Raw genomic sequence first — 18,737 nt, 5'->3', positions numbered from 1 at the left:
ACTAACATGGCTGCTTATTTCAGCATTTCTTTAATTTTCTCCTGATAGATTTTCAGTGCAGCTCTATTTTTCTGCAAGTGAAGGCAAATTACTCCGTACATTCTTCATCCTTTCTTCGTGCCACAACATTGATCATACAGAAGGTAATACATCTCCTTAATATAATTTTGTAAAACCCACTGAGCAACAATGATGCCAATTCATTCATGTTTGTGGATCTAAAGAGGCCGAATAAGTAGTTAACTTTCTGGGCACTGCTAACTGCACTTTCTGCACACCGGAAAAGCACCAACAATGTCGTTAAAAATTTCTAATATTTAAGGCGTAATTCTTTCCCCTAAAACATAAATAAGAACACTTCATTATTGCATCTTCTTGAATCTGACCTTCATAATGTAATTTCACATTCTAGAGCTGGTTGGGGGGGAAAAAAAATCCAACATTTTCCTTTAGACTTTGCTCTTTTGCTGAAAACAGAGTATGTCTTGGAAAATAAATAAATAAATAAATCCGTTTGGACAGATTTTTTGATCAGGTTGTTTGAAATTTGTATATTTTCCTACCAGCCCACCAACTTAACTCCCTGACAATCTACTGAGCCAAAGCTGTAGAAATTGTAGAAATGGTGGTCCTGACATCCTGCCCATTTATCTTGCCAGCCCTGGAGATGAAGCCTCCCTACACAGTCAGTTTCACCAACTTACCTCAGTGACAAGAGTTTCATGGTTTTCAATCATTGGAAGAAAAAAGTCTCTACCTTTTAGTTGCAGGATCCCTTCAATAGGTGGTTCATCCAGTATTTTCCTAGAGGGTGAAGTTCTTACAATAATTTTTATAGGCTGAGGGTGGCTTTTCACTGTTGTGGTTTGTTTTAATTTCTTAACTTTTAAGAAGTGACAGATCAATGATCAGAAAAAAAGTTTAGGAAAGTAAAATCTTTTTCCTGTCCTGAAGAAATTCATATTTCTGCAAAGTACATTACTATATTATTAGGTTACTTGCTGAAGCACAGAAATCCACTATTTATATCAATAAAAGTAAAATCATAATCAACCTACACTGCATTAGGTCAGACTAGAAAAAAATATCAATTTTCTTTGGATGAGCTGTAGCAGAAATATATTCCTCTTCTTACTTGCCATGTAAAGGTATGGAGGTAATGACAAAGAAAGAATTTAGATTCCTGTTCAGTTTGGGATAAGGAGGTAGAGCACTTCAAAGACAACGTGGCAAAACAATGTACTTCCTCAGCCCTTCCTCAGCAGCACCTGCTGCTTGACACAGAGGTGTTTTGGCTTAGGCAGACATCTGACACGGAATATATCAACCCAACTGAGTCACGTTTTGGCAAAGTTTCTAAGTATTTGTTAACTGTCTCATAAAAGGCAATTGGACAACCTCAGTTAAAGAGTAATTCCATCTCTGCCATAAACCCAGCAGAGTGCAAGGAAACTTTTCTCCATGTCCAAATCCAAGAAAGGAACCTGGAAGGAACTTTTATTAATAGTAAAAATTCTGTTCCTTATTGCCATTTCTGCTGATGATGATTTCCTGTCCTCATCTTTTTTCAAACAAAAGTTAAGTAATTTGCATGCAGTGAGCGTTGTACAACCTTCCTGCTGCTCCCATTTCCGTTCATGAAAGAGTTCCCATTAACTTCAGTGTGCTGGGATTAAACTCCTTTATAACACTGCATCCTTTCTTATTCAGATCAACAAATAGGTGGTATCACTGCTAAGACTGAAGAGCTAGTGTTCAGAAAAAGTCAGATGGAACCTTTTATGAATCTCTTAATCAATGAAATAATTGCACACTTTCTAACTGTAGAATCACTGTGAGGGAGATATTAAAAAAACACCAACAGTTTTAAGAATCCAGAATGACTGCATTGCACTGGCATTTAAAAATAATGTCATTTCCATTTATGAATTGTAGTAGTTTGCTACAGACATCACAATACAGTTACGTCTTTCAAATACAAGCTTTCAAGTTGTATCATTCAAAATGCATAGTAGAGATTAATCAATTGGAAAAAAAATATCACAGAAAGATTTCTGAGTAGATATTTGAACAATAAATGTATTTTTATAACTGAAGAATTTTAAAAGTTAGAAACATATATATTATTTGTATGAATGATATTTATTTAGCAGTATGGAATTCCATTAATCTATGCAGAGATAACTATTATCAGTGCTAATTAACGGAACAAGAAAAAAAAAATGCAAGCATGAAAAGGAATTTATATTGTTATGCTGTCCGATGTAGTGATCAATGGAGAAGCATTTACAGCACTAAAATATAGACTTGCTCTTGTGCCAATGCTGCCAACGGGTCTAGAGAAAACAGATTATTAGGATGGCTTTTTTTTTTTTTCCTTTTCGGGTAATCTGGACAAGGAAACCCTTTATAGAAATTCAAAAACTACTTGGTAAAAGCACATAACAGATCATCTATCTTCATCAGTCCCCCAGAAGACCGCAGACATATGAGGTATGGGGAGAAAAGTCACCACCAACCACACGTGAACATGCTGAGTCCAAGGACTCTTCTGAAGTATTAACCTCAATGGTAGAATGCATTTCGCTGCACCAAGGAGATATGCTATATTTCTACTGTCTCCTAGAAGCCCTACATGCCTCTGAACTGAAAGCTCAACACAATCACTGATCAAGTATTCCAACTATGCAGAGAAAAGCAGATGGAGGGGTTTTTATTGGACTAGAGATCCAGTAAACCATATACTCGGTTCAATCAAAATTCCCTAAACGTGCATTTTCTCTCTTGTTCCATTACTTAATCAGATTTTTGTCAAAACAAATTAAACAATTAACATAACCTTCAGACACTGCAATCTCCAATGAAAGAAAGTCTCTCTTCCTCCAAGTAATGATTAACAAAGCAGAGGTTCTATCCTCCTCGTTTGCCTTAGCCCTCCATGTAATACTCCCAACAGCTGTTGGGATATGAGCCATTTAGACTGATATCTGTTCATCAGGATACAGTTCTTGATGGTTCCCAAGTGCCTTTTCGTAAATAGATAGCTTTTACTGATAAATGATAACATTATGTTATACACACACTTCACACAGCCAGCAAGACACGATTGAGCCCATCACAAAAGTGCTAGGCAGTGATAAGGTAGTTTTTTGAAGATGATTTGCATGAAAAATAGATTGTGCGTTGCCAGTCTCATAGCAAATGCAGAAACCTTCATAAAAGATCCAGGAAATTTTCATGGAAACATACCAGAAATGCAAACCTGAAAAGGCACTCGTCGTGTATTCTCAGATGACATAATATTCCCTGAATGTTATTGATAATGAAGCTTTTTTTCAGCCAACACTTTTCCTGTTCTTGTGGGAGTATACGTATCTTTGTGATACGTTTTCCCAAACAAAAAGCCAAAAATATATAAATGATATATAAAACAGAAAATTGAGGAAACCAGTTCACATGTATATACCCAAACAAAAAAAAAATATATTGGAAGCTGAGAAAGATAACTTCATAGTAAATGCATAGTGCAACCCCCATGAGATAATAAATTGTAATAAATTGTTAGAATGCCAGAAACTGCTTTTAAATCTATGCTGTAGGCAATTTTTAGTCACAAAATGTCATTCTGAGAAAACAAAGTTCAAGATTAAAAGGTGACACGATACTTACTTAAATTCTTTGTGGTTTTATGCTTTGGGTCTCATGTTTTGAAAACTGGCAGTAAATCAGTTGGTCCTTCTCCCTGTCTTACCTGTCTTATGGAAGGCAAGTTTATGCATCGTATCTAGTTTGAACCCTCCAAACTCCTTCCACAGTATTTTTTCAGCTGTTTCTTTTCTTCTGTAAATTCATTGCTTTTATAGTAAGAAAGATATATGAGGATGTAAAAAAAGTTTCAGAAGAATCTTTGGTTCTAACAATAAAACTTCCTAGGACACTAAAATGTTTTATTTGAATTATGGGTGAACTTGGTGATAACTCTGCATAAACCAAACATTTTGCAAGTAAAATATTTGCATTTCATTCAAAGAAACATGTTCTTCTTTCTTTCCCTATTTTCATCAAGGCTCTAGCAACCATTTTAAAGTCTCTCCACAATTGGAAAGTAACAAAACAAACAAACAAACAAAAAAAACACTAAGAAAAAAAGAAATCTAATTTGCAGAATACACTCCATAGGAAAATCTATATTTACACCTATTTATTGCTTAATTTCTTTTTCTTAGACTAGGTTGAGAATTGTTTTGACATTATATTTTTATTTAAAAATCAATGTTACATTCAAGTCACCAGCTACTGGGGAATTCCAAGCAAAGGAAAAACTGATGAGGACTGTGTTACTACATCTACTTCATGTTCCTTTTGCGTTGGGGGCCCAACAATTAGAAAATGCCATCAGTGTCATCTAGAATCTGAAAGCCATATGCGGGGAGCCAGCTCTTCTCTAAGTACTATTAGCAAAGTTTTCTACTATGACTACTTTCTTCTTTCACCTGAACAAAAAAAGCAAGGCGCAAATCCTCTGGTAACACCCTGAAAAGAGAGCACTGTGTGTCTCACTTTGACACGACGCCAGCTCTTCAGGGAGAAGGGCTGGAGGACAGTTTGCAGATTGCAAGCAGTAGAACTGAGGGGGAATCACAGGATTTTGAAGACAACATGGGTTTTTGATTCTTCTGAGCAGATAGCCCCCTGCCTCCTAGTGAATCAAGACTCCAGCGTATACAGAAACAAGTGATACTGGACTAAAGAAGAGTTCACAGCTCACCAAGGCCAACTTCCTTCATCCATGAAGTAGAGGTGCATTTTGAACAGAGAAAGCCTTTCTCCATTAAAGGTTCCTCATTCTTGCTCTCTGTCCTCTTGTATGGAGGTTCTTCCCTGGCACCTTAGCTTGTTCACGCATGCTTCAATGACAGAGGTGGGCAGATGTGCAGATACTCCTTTTCTGTTTATCATTCCCATGTAGGCTACCTGCAGGCAGCAACATGCTCCCTTATAGATAACTTTCCTGAGGTGCCTAATTTTTCCTCTATTGTGCAAAAAATCCTGGTGTCATACTAGGATCCTGTTACAGCAACAGCACATTTAAATGTACAATCACTAATGTTCACAGAATCACACAGAATGGTTCAGGTTGGAAGGGACCTTAAAGATCATCTGGTTCCAACTCCCCTGGCATGGGCAGGGACACCTCCCACTAGACCAGGCTGCTCAAAGCCTCATCTAGCCTGGCCTTGAACACTTCCAGGGATGGGGCATCCATAACTTCCCTGGGCAATCTGTTCCAGTGCCTCACCACCCTCACGATAAAGAATTTCCTCCTGATATCTAATCTAAATCTACCCTCTTTCAGTTTGAGGCCATTACCCTGTGTCCTATCATAACACTCCCTAATAAAGAGTCCCTCCCATAACGAGTCCCTCCCTATGTTACATGGTGATCTATAATCTAGTTTTTTGAGTGGCTATGAGTCCTGAAACTGGGTACCCTTCAGAAAGCTTTAAAACAAGGGAAGGTAGTTTAAATGCACAATAACAAATTCAGGCAACAGGACAGAAAACTAGGGCTTGGGCAAAGCTATCAGATGGAGGTGCTTTCAAATCAGGCTGCAGAGAATGTGATTGATTCTATGGGAAGGAAGGGAGACAAGAAGATCTACAGGGAAAAGGTCATTAACTCCAAACAAAAGCAAGATTTTTAATATTTAAATGTAACATAAAACATTTCATGAATCATCCTCATAAACATGCAAAGCCTGTACCACTTTTGTCAAAAGGAGCTTTGCTCAGTTGTAGCTTCAGTTGTGAGCACAGTGATCCTGCAATCACACAAGCTTCAACACAGAGTAAAAAGGCAGAACTTCAGGCATTGCCCACCCTAAAGAACACTTAAACAGGCTGTGGAGCATCCAGCTTTCAGGGTCCCACTTCAGTTTCCATCATGATAATCACAAGACTGTCACGAGCCTCAAGCCTTCTGGAGCTTTGCAGTAGGAATGTCAAGTTAGGACTCTGATCCTGACAAAATTATTTCTGCCTCCGGCATATCCATGAAAAGTACCTTATCATCATTTGGCCCATTAAATCAGTTTATTATTTTACAGGAGTCATTTACTCCTAATAGTAATACCTCATCACTGATATTATTATCTGCTTCAGGATAACAGTATGGCTGGGTTTTCAGACTTGATTGCTCAATGTGGCTTGAAGGAAAAATCTCTCCACATTTTTAATTTGATTGAACTGTTCTTTATCTTCAAAAAGATGGCTGAAAATGAATTATGCTATGTCTGCCAGTAGCTGCTTGTGCTATTATCTTGTACTTACGTTATCTACTTGGGTATTTTTTCTTTCAGATTGAAGTTTTAATTTTTATAGACTGTGATCTGAGCATTAGTAGCTTAATAAATCAACAAGAAAGGAAGTCATGAAAAAAGGCTAAGGACTGCTCAGAGAATGAAAGGAAACACAATAGCTTTCCTTACAGATGGCCTTTAAAGTGAATGAGTAGTTGAGATTGTCCCTGCTCAGAGGTGCCGTAGCATAAAAATATAGTGAGTGAAAACAAGCAGTAAGGGTCATGCTGTGCCCTCAGATGCACTCAGAGGACTCCCATTGACTCCAATCAGAGCCAGATGCCAAAATCTTATGGCAGAATTTAACCCCGAGCAACCTTTTCAAAGAGCAGACCAAACTGTGGTTTCAGATACACACACGCAGTTCCCAAAAGAGCAAGAGGTTGCAAGTGCTTCGCGTTTCTCACTTGCTTTCCAGCCGTACTTTTCTTCACCAGGGACCTCTTGTTGCCTTAAGTCTGAACTTCACTCACAGACCGCGTTCGCAGGCTGTTTACCACTGCTAAGCCTTCTATCATACACACACCCCCCTCCAAAATCAGAGGTACATAAAAATGCTTTCAATTATATCAAAAAAATACTACCATACTTCTGAAATACCTGTCATGCCTTTCATAGCTAAGTCAAAAGAACACAGGTCCGTGGTAAAAAACCCCCTATCCCAGGTGCCACACAGCAGATGAAAGTGATTGAGGGGGGAGAAGTCAGTATAAATAGAGTTTATTCTTTAAATACGTATTCTTCTTGCAATTAATTATGACTGGTGAGGATTGGAGATTTGGACTTTTGAACACAGCATGCTACAAATTCAACTCCACCCAGCCATTTTTAGACACAGTATGCAAGCCTAAAAAAATTCTTTCCACTTAAGAGATTTATTTTGCATACATATTACCCCAAAATTCTTGAACATTCTACCTGAAATTTTCCAAGTGATTAAACTTAATGGTCCATCCTGTGCCAAAACAATCCAGAAAAAAAATACAGAGTGTTAAGTGAATAAAATTAGTGGGTATGCAGCGTGCATCATAAAGTATCCATCCAGTTCATCTTCGTACATGCAACTTGGATTTCTAAAACCGAATTTAAATAATTATTGGTATTCTTCAAGAGCTTGTACCATCATAGCCATATCTGTGCAGAGACTTTTAAGCACAGACCGTGTGTGTTTGGCAGGGGGGTGTCGATAGGATTTTGGTACTAAATGCCAAGCCACAGCAGGATTACAGACACACCATAAAAGATACGGTGAAAGGCAACCTCTGGTCACACCAGGCACATGCCTGGAATAGTCCCAGTGGCTATGGGACAGTAAAGCAAGATCTGTAGGGACACCTATAGGAGTCAAGCCAGATCTGGGACAGATAAAGTTTTATAAGGCTTAGGATTCCCGTAAACAGAATAATTTCATATAAGCAGCAGGAGAAGCGGGTGCTAGCCCATTAGTCTTCTCCAGGTGCATTGACCAGATTATTGATGAGCTTCTCAAAAAAGTTAATAAATTTACTTATTTTCCCCCAAAGCATCACACTCACGCCAACTTATGCATGCATTATACAGCATTTGATGTGCAGCTTTTCCATCTGTCTCAGTTGCTACTGACAGTGCACATGTGTCTGTGTCTCATCTCATACTGAAACTACGTTTACTAGCTAAAAGTCACTGAATACGCAGGTGGCATGCCATCCGTGGTACTAGCAAACAGATGTGGGAGCTAAGTACTCAGGATCACATCATGATTCATTATCTGAAGATAGACTGATACTACATAGCTTTATGAAAATGGCGATATTTAAAGTAGTTAGCTTCTAAGTAACTTTATTTTCTTTAAATTACTGTAAGAAAAATTAATTCTTCTATTGTAAAACTTTTTATGCCTAGAGAAGAAATTATCCACTTCAAAACATCATGAATTATTTAATTTCCAACTTCCTCATTTGTTCACAGAAGTAAATTCAGATGAGCCCCATAATCTTATAAATTTATCTAATGAAATTCTTTTTTGTATTCTTTAACAAAGAAACACACAGAGATATGCCAAGAAATCCAGTAAAAAGGTTTTGCCCTTTAAATGTATGAGAAAAGTTCCTGATACACTATGTTTTCTATATTTTTTCCTATTTAATGCAGTCTCTCTAAGCAGGAGGTAATGAGTCAAAAATAACAATTTATCATGGTCACAGAAGATATATTTGAACAAGGTAATTTATCAGTAAATCCTGCTGAATTACATACAGACTTACATAATGTTTAAGACGTTGTACGTATGTTAACAAATGCTATCTTTCCAAAATCTAACATTATATGACTGTCTCTTATTTTACTCTTACTCAGAACTGAGCTGACTTGCTGTGAATCTTCCTTGTGCAGAATTTTTTTAAAGAAACTAATACCATATCTTTCTAATCTTTTAGCTGGTATTTTATAAAACTTCAGAATTATAAAAATTCATCTATCTCTGCACTTATACATTCAGGTAATATTTTCTCTATTAATCAAGCTGTCTTGGTAGACTTCTGTAGTGCTGATATGGTAGTGAGTCTCTCCCCTCCCCCCAAAGATATTCATCAAATCAGCAACTCTTTGCAAAGTTTTCTTTTTTCCCTTTCATCAATTTTTCTTTTTAAACAAATGGTTTCTGTCATTATGATTTATACCCATAGTAGCTCACAGTAAAATTATACTTGCTGTGTAACCATCTAACAGCTTAGCTACGCCACATAAACAGTCTGGACAGTTTGAGTACTGAGTCAAGACATCCTGAATTCAAAGACCAGGAGTTCGTTGAGCTCATGGTCTGGCCTTTAGGGAGTGAGAAGTCAAAACCCGAAGCCAGGAACTGAGGTTTCTATAGATTCCTGGGGAAAAGTGGGTACCACAGGAGGTGTGCCCAAACCCCAGTGCACTAGCCAGCAGGACACGTCTGAGCTCTGACTCTGCCTGGGAGCACAGAAACCCAACTCAGGGCTGGCTCAGGAGATGGTGATGCTTCTACAGGAAACACCACTTATGCATTTCATCTCACCTAAGCATTGAGACTAGACAGTCTTGGGGGAACAAGCAAACTGCAATCGCCACAAAAAGCTTCAGTACAATGACCACAGCTCAGACCACAGAGCCAGTCTCCTCTCACTTGCCTCCTGGACGCTGTGTGTTTGTACGTGACAGGCTTGCATGGCAGGCAAGAGGCAGGGTGCCATGCTCCTCTCCTCCACCCCAGCTCATGCCTCGGTGTCTAGGCTGTCTCCATGGAAGCCTACTTGAGGCTACTATACAAAAATAGTTAGGGTGTTAATGTTGCCAACTGGAATTTTTAATTGAGTAGTCAGAGCTACTCTTGTTTGCAGTGTCTGGTAGATATACTCAAGAGGATTACCTAAAGGATGGAGACATCGGTCACTCCACCTGGCTGAGCCAAGCACCAACTCCAGCTTGTGCTTTTCCCTAACAGGGCATCTGGCAAAAGGAAAGAAAGTCCTAAAGGCACATCCAAGATTACCAGCCCCTTACATAAATACCAGTCTCCTGATCCCTTCCTGTTTGCCTGAGTAGTCCGGGCTGTCTGTGGGCTATGCTGCAAAGTAAAATGAAGATGTAATACCCAAAGGAAATCCAGGCACATCCCGAGGGCAGACTCAGCCCTGCCTTCATGCCACATGCTGGGACTCACATGCACCAGTGCGATCTGCCCTCTGCGCTCACCCCCGGCCCTCCGCAGCTTGCACTCCAGCGGCTTTGGCTCACGAAATTCAAAATCTTCTGACAGCTGTGAGCACCAAAAAGTTAGTTTTCCAGATTGTAAAAGCCTTTGGGAAAAAAAAAACTCCTTCTGGAGAAAAAGCAGCTAAACAAAACAAACAACAAATCCCAACTAGGTATTTTTTAAATTGAAAGAGAAAAATAATTTCTAAAAGTATTCCTCCTTCTATCTCATCTCTCCTGATGCGGTGTGCTTTTTGTTTTCATGCTGAACAACTGAGCTTTACTTATCCTTAGCACTTCTGTAGTTCGATTACTTTGAACTCAACTACTTCAGTTTAAATCATAGACTTCACATTTCACTACCCAGAGCATGGGCGTATACTTAATTCCTACAATTTTTAACCAGATATAATTCAAAGTAGCATTAGATGCACTTTCAATTCCAGTTTTAAATATAATAAAATGAAGTGGTTTATCTTTTTGGATGCTTCTGGCTAAATATGTTTAGATAAATCAATATCCACAAAGGGAAGCACAATTTTAAGGTAACTTGCAATACACATAGACAAGAATAGCTCAACAGATCTGGAATATAAAGTGTATTAGTCATAATGGACCAACTGGCAAGAAGTCAAGAGTCACTTACTGCATTTTATTTTTAAGGATAATGATAAAAGGAGACCATTTGCATTAAAGATTGTTGCTTAAATGAAATGTATAACATCAGAATATACTATCCATAGAAAGATTGAATAAGCATGCAACTTTAGAGACTGGAACACAAACATATATTTTTCATTAAATACCTCATAAATCTTTCAAGTACTAGTAAAAACTCAAAACTACCCAATTTTCAAAATATTCTGAAGAGATATAGCACTAGAAAAATCAAAATTTTCAAGTTATAAAAATAATTATAAAAGTTTCTCATGTGATCTTCAAGTGACCCTTTTTTGTTATAACAATAAATATCAAAATTTTACCTGATGACATAAAAGTAAATCGTCAGACCCTCTCCTCCTGGGTAAGTTCAGTCAGATCCAAGAGGGACTTTGCCCAGATCATTACCACCTGCTCTGGTCTCCTAAGCAGACTTTTCAATCCAGATCAGCTAATTGATTATCAACTCTGACACTAACCTTCAGCTGCTTTTCAAAGGAGAAGAGAGGCTTGAAACAGGAATTTAACCCATCTGAATCTGCTAATTTTGCAAGAATTATTTTTTTTCTCAGTGACTTCTGACAAAGTTCTAAAGTCATAATGTAAATATAAAGATTTAAAAGTTGAATGGAAAATGCCTTTTTTCCATGAAGAAATATTCACCAAGGTATTTTAGTCTAAATGAATTACAAAATATTTTTTTAAAAATTCAAGCATTTTGACTTTTGCGTGTGTGTTCTCATCTAATTTTCTTAAAAAAATCTGACTTCCAGTAGAAAGAAGGAAGTAAGAATTCAGATTAAATTCCCCATGTTTATTTTTCCATTTTCTGGATATTTTTCAGATAGGAAAAATATGTGCAGCTTTCTCTTAGTTGAGAAAGTCATTTTGTGAAAGGTATAATTTTAAGAAATGGAAGTTACTTTCTTCCTCACGTTCTCAGGAGATGAGAAGGTCTAAACAGGTAATGCTTTCCCACTCTCAAGCCAAGCATTACCATAAATACAGGAAAGTATTAGGATCTTTCTGAATTCACTCACTTTTTAAATACTTAGAAGTAGTGATTTTTTTAAAGAACATGGAGTCATACTCCCTTTTCCCCACTGAGAAAAACTTATTCATAGAAAAAAAATGTTCTGATCATGACAGAGATTTCTAGCAAGTGTGTTTAAGAACTATTACCCCATTTTTATTCACAGAACAAAGTCTTAAGGGGAAAATATTATTCCGTTTGACACCATATATTCTGCAATTCAGATCTATATTACAGGTGTATTTTTAGGCTCTTGAGTCACATAGGCATTATGAGAAACTCATTTCTGTGGAAAGGTCAGAGAGTGGAAACTTTAAATTAAAAAACAGAAATCTCTAATCACACCTTACACATGCACACAGCTCATTTCATTTTACATCCAAGGATGGAATCAGTCCCTTATTAAAGAGAATATACACAAAAAAAATAAAGCATAATATCTGAAAATATTTTTATTGTTGGTATACAGAGAATTTCTTACAAACATCTTTGTAGAAAACTTTTTAATTAACTACGAAAGTGGAAGTCGTCTCAGTCCTTAACTCTTTTGGAGCACGGTACGTAATCTGTGTAGCGTGAGCAATTTGCCACCCAGTATTGCTAACAACTTCGCCAACTGAGCGACTGTTTGGAAACAGGACTACACTTCCAGCCATTCTCAATCCCCATGCTTTTGCAAGGGTGAAGGTACAATGAGTTTAATAAGAGGGTGTGCACCAGAAATTCAATAATTCCATGGCAATCAGGAATAAAAGCCATTGATTGCTTTGGAGATGGAAGTCCTAATGCATAGATGGCTGATTACATAGAAATTACCTATTTTTTTGAGAAATATTTTGTCAGTAGCAGGCAGCAAAACAAAAAATAAAAGAAACAAAAAAAGAAGGGAAAGTTTTCAGTGAGAGATGGACAAAATAGTCTGAGTAGCCCATTGACTTGTATAACAAAAAATTCATGGACTTGACTGATAAACTGTATTGTGGGGTTAGAAAAAGTACAGTTAAATTCATGTTTGCAAAATTGCACAACTGTATTTTCTGGCATTAACTGGAATCAGAAGCAAAATTACTGGAAGACAGGAAATTAGCTGAAATGAAAAATACACTGCTGACCTCAGGCTCTGTCCAGAATCAAATGTTATGATCTTAGAAACATCTGGAAAGAAGTCAACAGTGGTTTCAACGTTCTTGAGGGTTGTTTTTTCTCTTCCTGCATAATCCTTAACACTCTAAGGAAGTTAAGGAAGGCAATGTTTCAGCCGTATGTATTTTCTGTTCTGTCACTCTTTGCTGTTTTGATAAAAATACAAAGCATTGGTGTGCAGAGAGAAAGACTGAAAAGAAAAATGCATATTGTTCAGAAACAGCCCCAGAAGAAGTCACAATACCAGACTCACTTGGTGGGGACTTTGGAGGGGATTTCTATGCTGTTCTAATCTGTACTTAGTAGATAATTATAACAAAGAATAACCCAAAGTTTATGCTCTGTGGCTTGAGAGATTGGAGTTGCCCCAGCCTAAAAAGGCAGGATTCAATTTCCCGTGTCTATGTTTCTCCACCTGGTAAATTGGCTGGTATGGTCCAGACATTAGTTGGAGTATAAATCAATAAGCAGGCGGTGTAGACAATTGGATGTGTGGATGCAAGTGCAAACTGGAACCCTGATTTAACACGACAGTGCAGACTGCAATAAAGTCTGGTCTGGAGTGGAGATTCTTAACACCAAACTCAATCCTATGACTAACCATGTGGAGTCCTACAATTAATCTACCCATAAAGTGGCACTATGAATTGTTTTATCAATGAAGCATTAAACATGCTGCCACGATTTGTTAATCTAGAAATTCTGTATTATCCTCTTAAGTGTTCTGTTTGCGTTGCAAATAAAGTGCTATTACCCTGCCTATCTAAACAGGCAGAGGAAATTTAAACAATGTCCTACTTGTTTCTTAATTTGTGGCTTTGGCTTGAATTCCCAGTTATAAAAATGGAACATGAATGGCATGATAGGCAAAATTTGTCAGTGAAGAAATTTGTTAGAGCAGGGATTGGATTAATCTTTATAAAACCATAAAATATAGAAATACACAGAAATTTTGGAGTTACTTATGCTTCTTAGGTGAGGCAACATCTGGTGTTGACAGTAAATTATCGCCTCCAGGAGGACAATGGGTCACTACTGTGGGGCAATGCTATAATGGCCGGTGAGGAGCGCCTGAGATGAGGCTATGAGTAAATCATAAACACAGTCAAGACTGTGGAGCTCTTCCCTTACCCACTCTAAATTATGATCTTCAAGCTACTGTCAGCATCAGGTATCCCACGGAAGATTTCTAAAGAAAATACCTCACATACAGTTCTAATGAGTACTTGCAAACTTTGAGGGCAAATCTCAGATCCAAGATTTCCATTGTAAACATTACTTTTCGGAACGCCTCGCTGCTCAAGACTTGTCTCCCTAACTCAAGGTAATTTTGAAGTATTTAATTTTCAGTACTAGTGATCAACGTTTTTGACAACTCAGACCCTGGTTTGATACACTGATAGACTAAAATGGAAACATTTGTGATGTCTGTTAATACCAAAATAATATGCCTAAATATAGAAAAAATCTGTTTGCCTGGTTGCTTACCATCAGTCTTATCACCACCATGTCAGACTTCTCCTGTGTCAGGTTGTGTGAAAGGCCAAAAGGGAGACCGGATACATGAAAATTTTGGTAAAATATATTCTTCTGAGAGACTTTCAAGACACACTTTCCTCTACAGCAGTGGTTAGAGAAATACTGTCTCAGAAAATAACAAATGCGGGATCTGTCACAGAAAGGAATATTTGCAGGCAGGACTCCAGTTCCGCACCAGTGATTTCTATGATGCTACAAAGAAAAAAATCCTCTCAGGCTATAGTTACACTTGTTAAGGATGAACTGTTTATAGAAACATTTCTTTATCTATGATTTTTACTTACTTTCTGGTACAATTTTGATGGTGCCATATGAGAGAGAAAACATTTCATTCTACTCCCCAGTCCCCTCTTTTGTTGGTCTGCAAATTTTCTCTGCTTCTTAGAGCTGTGGCCATAAAACATGCCAATGTGGGTTTTGCAGAGTTCATCTGTGAGAAATGTCTCTGCAAAGGCATCAGATCCTCCTGTTCTTGCGTCACGAAGGATCTGTCCTATGCAGGCAACTCTGCGCTCAACAGGCAAGTGGATAACACCAAAGTGACAGCAACCTGCAAAACCTACTCCACTAAAGTAGCAAGTAATGACATTTTTCATCACAAGGCTATTTCCTACTTCTAAATATCTCATAAATATTCATATTTACTTTTCCAGACTTCAATTTGATCGCACTGTTCATTTCCTTCAGCTGGGTGCATCAAATGATTTTGGTGCTCATATCTCCCAGTTACAAAGGATCTCATTCACAACAATCTGGTGTGCAAAGCTATAATTTTCTTTTATTTCTAACTCTCATCATTTTAAAAATCTTTTAGGGTCACTCAACACAACATTTTTAACCTAATGTAAGACATTATGGTGTTTTAGAATAAATTAATAGAGTGCTTTAAAATGCTTCTTAGACACTTCTGCTTGTTGTGTGGCAGATTTGAATGCATGTTTAGCATAATTATTAAATGTAATTTATGTTTGTCATGGCTTAATATTCAAGCAAGCTTCACAAAAACAGAATTAAAAAAGTAAACCATGTTCAGTAATAGCACAGATCAGTCTTGGAGACTGATAAAGGATGTTACAGAAAATGTAAGGTGCTATTAATAATGATGACAAAAGATCCCTTGCACTTTACCTCAGTCGTTTGCCTGCTGCAAAATACTGGGTAGTCTTCAGACGATATAATTCCTACCACTTCAAGGTGAAAACCAAAAGGATGACATTTAAGGCTTCCAGTTTAAGATACTGCTTTTTTTATCTCAGGTTAATAAATATCAAATGTTGTCTGCTCAGCATTTTTTTTAAATTGGAGACAACACACCGATGCCTCTAGTTTCCTTTGTGACTGGCTTTTAACGAAAAATGAAAACTCAGCTATTTCAGAAAGGAAAGTGGTTTTATAGGTTCAGAAAGTTCCCAGGAGTAAAGCGATGACTGGTTAACTTACAAGATTGCTAATGGGACTGTCTACAGTTCATATACGGAGGGAATGTCACATACCATAAGTCATAATAAGATTTCCTCCAGATTAAGTGAAGTAGCCAGGTAAGAAAGAACAAATGTCAGGCCCTTGGAGGCAGCAGGGTGTTTCTACTCTGGTGTTCGCTGTAGCAGGTTTTCATCACAGAAGGGCTCCGTTTGCCACAGTGACATCCTATAAAGACAGAGGTGACATGCATGAAAATGAAAACCATTGTGGCTGTATTTTTCATGTATACTATATTTACCCACTATGTATATATGAATTACATACACTTCATATAATCACTCTGGAATAGCACTGAAGTAGCTATATACAATTCAATTTTTTAAGTGTTTGTATAATTGGACTTGTAAAGCATTATATTTCATTATGGCCACAGTTGCCTGATCCAGAAGTATCTTTGCTTTCCCCCAGATCAAAATGTGAATATCTGCCTTCATGCCTCTGCAGCAATGTATGTATCTCATTTCTCCCATTCTAAAAACATCTTCAGTACTGGCAAATCTGTTCCTTTTCTGGAAGTTTCTACATTGGAGCAAACGGTCATCCCATTTCTTCATTGCCTGTCATTTTAATCCTGCTGCAGAAAACATGGACTGCAACACCCCCACAAAATATCCTTCCCTGAACTTACTCCTTAGTCAAGGCGTGTGTACTCAGGCTTTAAAAATACATCTACTCTACTGTTTTCTTAGGTGTTTTGCTAAAACACAGTCCAATAAATCAAACATAATTCATAACTGACATTTGAGAAATAACTTTGCTGGAAATTTCTGAATGGCAGACTATTGAATTTTTTTTTTCCTAGGGCCCTTTGAAAGCGTCTGCAAAAGCGTTCAGCTAACCTATGTGATACTGTTAGCTGATAAGCAATGAGTGTGCTTTACTAATTTCTCCTGAGGAGTATTTGAAACTCTCCAGGAACAGACTGAGAACTTTTGTCTGAAATAATCTCTTCAGGTAACCTATAAGCAACAAAAGGCTATGTCTCAGCTCACCTCGGCAGCTGAACTACTAATGTTGTGGATTGTGTTTGGTCACCCTAAATCCACTTAGGCAGTCGCCTACACTTTTCAGGGTACAATTCAGTTACAGGTGGGAAGGAATGGGCTCTAACCTCTTTAGTGCCTCCTAAATAATTCATTCAAGTATGGTTAAGATAACTCTGTAAATACAGCCAATTCACTATGGTCAGTATTCTGCTGAAAAAGAAAATTATAGGATTTTTTTGTTTGTTTCCAAAGTGCAAAGTATTCCCTCTAACTCAACCAGCATCTTAATATGCATATCTCTCTTACATTAAAATTCATGTAACCATAGTAAAGAATCTCCTTTGCCACTTAATATGGTGATATGAAAGTATTATGTGCCGTTTTAAGAGGCAGTCTTTAAATATAAGGTACAATCTGTTCACCTGTCATGTCTGTCTCAGACGAAGAAGTGAAATGAGCAGTCTAACCTCCATGTTTAAAGTAGTATTTTTTTCTCAGCATTACTATATTCAACAGACCCTCTTGTTATCATTTTTGGACTGAAGTTTATTAAAGAGCATACAAACACAAAGTCCCTGAATAATGGAAACATTTACCCTTCACAGTCTATTAATTATTATCTCTTCTTCACTTACAGATAGTCTTTCTTCCTACATACTGAAAGTTAAAGGAAACATTTTAAAATGTGAAGTGGGGGCTTTTTTTCCAAATCAAATAGTGCAGCCGGTTCCGTGGTTGACCAGCTCTCTCCTCTGAGGCTCTCTTGTATCATTAAGCAAAACATTTTCTCACTTTTTCCACAGAAAGCGATTCACCAGGGAAAGGAGCTCTTGAGATTTGTTAAAGATGGCCAGAAAGTCTCATTTTCATTTTTCTCTCAGCTCTCTCTTTAAACAAAACCAATCTTTCAGCTATAAGGTTTTTGCTAAATCTTTGTAGTGAAATTCACCCAGTGTCTGTAGAAAATGTAAATCTCTTCATAATGTAAATGTCACTTTTCCCACTAGAATTAAGGCAAAGATTTTCCCTTACTACTGTCTCTGAAAGCACATGTATAAAAATGGTACTCTACATCTTGAACTTCTGTTTCATATTCTTACAATTCTCATTAAATTGAAAATCTTACATGCTTTTATGTGTCCTTTCCACTATTGCTATTTTTATTCTTTTTTAATAGCAAGTAGTCCTTCACCATTCCTTCACTTTTTTGTTTTTGCACGTCCTTGTCACCAAGTTTCTAAATGCTCTCTAACTTACAAAAAACAGGCTCACACTTTTCCAAGTTACTTATGCTGTAGCTGCCACAAAAAAAACTCAACAACTGTCTGAGCCTAACTTTACTCATATATTACATTATAATGAAGAAGGGGTAAGGACAGCAGAAAATGACGGTACACTTCAGAATTACTCTTTCATGCCTCTGCTTGTCCTCCGTCTCCTGGTTTGTCTGGGAAAACATCTGCCCACCCCTCCTCTGCCAGAGGGGCACACAGTTTGGAGCTCCGCACCTTGATCCAGGAATCAGTGTTCCCAGTGGCTTTGGGAAATTACACTCCCAGATGTCCCAGGAGCTCCCACCTCTCTGGGAAACCTGTTCCAGTGTTTCATCACCCTTATCATAAATTTCTTCCTTATAGCTAGTCTGAATCTACCCTCTTTTAGTTTAAAACTATTAACCCTTCTCCTATCGCTACAGGCCCTATTAAAAGGTCTGTCCCCGTCTTACTTATAAGCCCCCTTTAAGTACTGGAAGGTCACTATAACGTCTCCCTGGAGCCTTCTCTTCTCCAGGCTGAACAACCCCAACTCCCTCAGTCTGTCCTCATAGGAGAGG

Source organism: Chroicocephalus ridibundus, chromosome 2 (assembly GCF_963924245.1).
Source record: "Chroicocephalus ridibundus chromosome 2, bChrRid1.1, whole genome shotgun sequence".
Classification (NCBI taxonomy): Eukaryota; Metazoa; Chordata; class Aves; order Charadriiformes; family Laridae; genus Chroicocephalus; species Chroicocephalus ridibundus.
The sequence above is the reverse complement of the archived record's forward strand: the minus strand, read 5'-3'. Positions refer to the sequence as shown.